The sequence below is a fragment of the Corylus avellana genome, chromosome ca7, assembly GCF_901000735.1.
Source record: "Corylus avellana chromosome ca7, CavTom2PMs-1.0".
NCBI classification, from domain to species: domain Eukaryota; kingdom Viridiplantae; phylum Streptophyta; class Magnoliopsida; order Fagales; family Betulaceae; genus Corylus; species Corylus avellana.
The window spans coordinates 12327565-12333005 of NC_081547.1; the positions used below are offsets into that span (position 1 = coordinate 12327565).

At 34.6% G+C, this 5441-nt stretch overlaps 1 pseudogene; it reads right to left on the reverse strand.

Annotated features, from left to right (window-relative positions):
- Positions 1–383: 383 nt before the first annotated feature.
- On the reverse strand, positions 384–2875 carry LOC132187872 (uncharacterized; annotated as a pseudogene).
- Positions 2876–5441: the final 2566 nt, after the last annotated feature.

Consider the following 5441-nt stretch of genomic DNA (forward strand, 5'->3'; position numbering starts at 1 on the left):
ATTAACAGCCTAAGAAGTTTATCTAGCAATATTATCACTCTCTTCCCAAGCCATTTAATTCAGCAACTTACTCCCAATATAAAATGCTTAGAAACATTTACAATGATCACTGTAATTATCATATGACATATTAGCACCTAAACCCAGTGGCGGAGCCAACTATTTTATATTAGGGGTGCCACTAAAATTTTTTTGGCGTCCTAAAAATTTTATTCACCCGAAAAATTTGGTAATTCGCACAATATATACATCACAAAAAATATCTATAAAAGTTCATAAATATGTGCTAAAATTGATATATTATAAATGTAACATGTCAACACTATATCAAAAAGATAGAAATACAAAAAAAAAAAAAAAAAAAAAAAAAAAGAAAGAAGTGTCTAGAACACCACTTTACGGTCTCTTAGAAGTACAAAATCATCAAGTATCGAATCTAAATCGAAACACTCAGCAATTTCCCTTTCAATATAGAGAACTAAACTATTTACAAGAAAATCATCCTCTATTTTGTTGCGAAGTCATGTTTTAACAATTTTTATTGCTGAAAATGCTTGTTCGGTAGTTGTTGTACACATTAGAAGAGTCAAAACAAAACGAATCAATCTATCAATAAGATCATGTCTTTGATTTTTTTGCCTTTGCCAATCCTTGGCATAATTCTGTAATGGAAGACAAATTTTGTAATATCGGATCAGTAAGCACATCAAGTTCAAAATACCTCAACTGATATCTCAAATTAATTTTCTCCTGCTCAGAAAAATCAAGAGGATAATACTTCTCTGCAAGGATACATATATCGTCAATTTTAAAGGATTTATAAGCATCTTTTGGATTCAAAGCAGAGCTAAGTATCAAAAGTTCCATCGTCTTTTCACCAAACCTACTATCAAGCTCTTGCAATTGAAATTCGATAGTAGTATTGAATATATCAAAATGATAATGATGCTCCAATGTAATGTGATTCTTTTGACTACGACCTCAACCTTCAATATAACGAGCACTCAAATCCGGAATGTCAATTTCAGCTTTCTTGGAGAAAGAGACAATGTTCTCAAGCAAATTATCCCAACCATCATCTCCCAACTTTTGGATAAGTTTTTTTTGCAATAAAAACTGAATTAATAGCATTCAAAATGTCTTGAGATTTTTGCTACAAAACTTGACAAAGAACATCAGTAATGCCCATGATTTCCTTCATTAAATGTAAAATAAATATGAACTCGAAGGATGTAAGCATTTTATAAGCAGCCTTAGCATCTCCTCATTGAGAGTAAGTACCTCCTTCTCTTCCAACATCTTCAAGCATTGTACAAGTAGCATCAAACAACCTTATTAGGCTACAAATAAAATTAAAATGCGAACCCCAACGAGAATCACCAGCTCGTTTCAAAGTGCTAATTTGATTAGCCCCTGTTCCAGTTTCAAGCTCACCAATAGCTTCCAAATGTGCAATTTGTGTTGCATGAACAACTTGTAGTTGATCATGACGTTTACATGAAGCACTGGCCACATTGATAACAAAGTTCAAATTCGTGAAGAACACATGAACAAAAGACACCTCTCTAGATGTAACAACTAATGCTAATCGTAATCGATGAGCAAAACAATGAACATAGTATGCACAAGAACAATCCTTAAGAAATAATGCTTGCAATCCCTTCCATTTACCACGCATGTTACTAGCACCATCATATCCTTGTCCACGGATATTTTCAATATCAAGGCAATGACGAGAGAGAACATCAAATATTCCATTCTTTAGAGTCAATGCCGATGTATCTTTAACATGAACTATATCAAAGAAACGTTCTTGTATAAAACCATCTTTGTCAACAAATCTCAAAACAATTGTCATTTGTTCTAAGAACTCATCACGTGCCTCATCAACAATGATGCAAAATTTAGAGTCTCCAATATCTTCACGAATTTTCTTTCGCACTTTACTTACAATGACTTGCAAAATCTCATTTTGAATTGTATGTGAAGTATACTTCGCAGATTTTGGAGCATTTTCCAAAACAACACTAACAACTTTATCATTATATGATGCCAAAATCTTAATCAGCTCAAGAAAATTATCTCAATTTTTTGAATCCAGAGTCTCATCATGACCTCTAGAAGCACATCCTTGAAAAGCAAGCCACCGAACAGCATCAATAGAAGTTTTCGCACGTAGTTGATTATTTTGAATTTGTTCGATACTTTGTGCATTCAATACTTTATCGATATGTCGTGATTGATTTCGTAAATCCTCATAAGATTTCATAGCATTGTTATGAGGTAAACAAGGATCCTCCCCAATATGAGTCAAAAAGTCACAATTTTTTCCCTCATAAACTTTTCTCCAATTTCTAAATCCCTGGATAGTAAATACATCCCATCCAGGACGTCCATCTCTTTTCATAGTAAAAAGATAACATGGTAGACAATATGCAGCATCCTTAGCATGACAATAGTCAAGCCAAGGAAATTGTGTGAACCAAGAGGCTTGAAAGCGACGAGGGTGATTTTCTGGTCCAGAAAATGGATAATTTGCAAGAATAAATCGATTTGGACCATCTTTCAAATAAGCCCGTCTTATTTCATCACGTCGATTGACTGGATAGTCCCACATCGGAGGACGTAATCCTGGATCTCGCTCTATAGAAATAGAAGAAACATTAACTTCATTAACATTGAGTGTGGATGATTTAAAATGAATCTCTTGTGTTTCCGCAATTGGAGATTCAAAATGATGTTTTTCATCTTCAACCCTTTGAGATTTAAGATGACAATTTGAAGTTTCGGCATTAGATTCAAACCGTGTATTACTTTTCGAAATGTCGGCTTCTATCCTTTTGAAGAATGAATTGATAGTTTTAAATTTTGACATGATTCATGAACCTAAAATTTTCAAGTTAAATCACAACCTCGTAAGAGACAATCAAAGTTTATAAACATTAAACAACAAAATAAGTAATCATACGGATATTAAAGTTTATTCAATCATTCAAATTAATAGTGAAATTAATTAATGTTTAATCAAAGTTTATATGGATATAAGCAACAAAATAAACATTAAAGTTTAAAACCCACAATTTGAACAGGGGATGAATAAAAAATGTAGCACAAAAGTTTAGGGTTTAGGAAATTACTAGTGTTGTGACTCACCTGAGAAGATAGAGAGACTGTCTTTGATTTCGATTTCCTAAGAATCTGCTGGACCCAAATGGGCCAAATTAACTGAATTGTAGAAAACACCAAAGTATTTGAACTTTTCTCCCAAACCCTCTTTCTGTAAAAGGAGCAAAATATAAATCTAAAACTAGAACATAAAACTACAAAAGCAATTGAGAAGCCAGGGAGGAGGAGACAAGGAGTTACCTGTGAATCTGACAATCTTTGATAGAAAGAGCAAAGAACGAAGAGACTAAGAGTCAGAGAGACTGAGAGAGAGCGTCTTAGAGATTTTTTTTTTTTTTAGGGGGGTGCTTCGCCACTGGCCATAATCACTCCAAGAAAAACAAGGGAAATTTGATCAACTACACATCATTGAGATATTACATCAAACATGCGATGCGTGTTAAGTTTGAGCAAGGCCAAAAAAGGAAACAAATGCTTATATCCCTCACAATCAAAGCTTAAACCATAATGACAATAAACAAGAGCAATTCAAGTCATGAATCAAGGTAAGTGGCTCAAGAATGTCACTTAGGCATTTTGTCAAACATGTGGTGTGCACAAATATTTAGTCATGTGCAAAGAACTCACGGATAATGGAAAATCATACCTAAATACATCACAAACAATGTGTATAACACAATCACAACCAGAATCAAGCATAACAATTAACAATTAACAAGAAATAAGACAATATTAAATCATGGGAATCATATTGTTCGGTTGTAGAGAAACTTGAAGAAAGTGAAAGAAAATAAAAATGTTAAGCACTAAGTTTATCCATTTTGCTTTCATGGTTACCTGTAGGCTGTAGCTAGAAATTTGACTGAGGTCTACAGCTGGCGTGTTTGGCCGTCAATTCACTCGATATTGAGGCCTAACGGACTAACAGAGCACCGAAGCGGTGAGAAACTGAGAAAGGGAACGATTTTTTTCTCGGTGGGACTAATTTATTTGCCGTCAACAGATTGGGTTGAATGGGTTATGGGGATGGGGGTATACAGCTGTGCGCCGTGCGGGACCTGCGGGAGAACTGGAGAACAGGAGAAGGGATGGGGGTGCGGGAGCTTGCCGAAGGGGAGGTAAAATTGTAAATTTTTTTTTTTTTTTTTCTTTTAGGGTGCCATAGGTTAAAAAACAAAAAAATTAAAATCCTTGGGGGTACCACGTGGCTCCACCACTGCCTAAACCCAATAAGCACCAACTTCCATGGATCCCAAAATAATCTATGGTCAATTAACACTCTAAATATAATTAACACCTCCAAATAGCAATCCTAGTATTCATACACTACAAGCCCCAAATTTAATTCAAACTACAAAATTAGGGTTTATGCCCACATTTCCACAAATAGAAAAATTGGAGTTTTAATCCATTAATCTAACAACCTAGAGTTTGAATAGTGTATAACAATCCAATATACACGAAAGCCCAACATTAGTTTTAGGGATTTAGCTACATACTAAAAATATCATAATTCCTGAACTAATCACAAATCCTACAAATCATCAAGATTTCAGGCTTCAAATCTAATGAGTAAAACTAAAATCATAAGAGGAACTAGAGATTTCAACATGATAACAAAATCCCCAAAATCCAATGTACAAACCCTAATTTTCGGACCTAATCAATTTCTCACAAACCCATAAGTTTTCAAGCTTCTAATCCCATGGATTAAACATAAACTACAAGAAAAGGTTAAGGATTATACCTCACTAACACCCATAGCTATGGGTGTCAACCCGGTCCGGTTTTCCAGTTTTTGGCCAAAATCAGGGACTGGAATCGGGGTACCCCGGTTATTGGTTTTGGGCAATCGGAACCGGGAACCGGGTTCTGGTTACCGACAAGTTCCGGTTTGTACCCAATCCAATAACCAGTTTTTTAAGAAAATTATTTTTTGGGCTTATTTTAGGTATTGGGCCTAACATAAGCCCATTTTTTTTTCATAAGTTGGCTCATTTTTAACAAAATCACAAAACTTATTAGAAGGGTGCTCGTTTTCATCACTCTAGAAGTCCATCAACAAATATGCAGAATACAGGGAAAAAGAAGAAGTTAAAATTGAAATAATCTAAACTCATCTTCATTACTCCAGATACACCTAATCATACAAATGATGCAATCACTCAGAAACAAAGAAAAAAAAAAAAAAAACTGAACGGCCTTTGCAAATGGTTTACAACCTCGAGTACAAAAAGAGAGAAACAAACAAAGCCAAACACATTTTCTCGGCAACCAAACAGAGCCAAACACTAAAACAGTAAAAACCCAGCCAA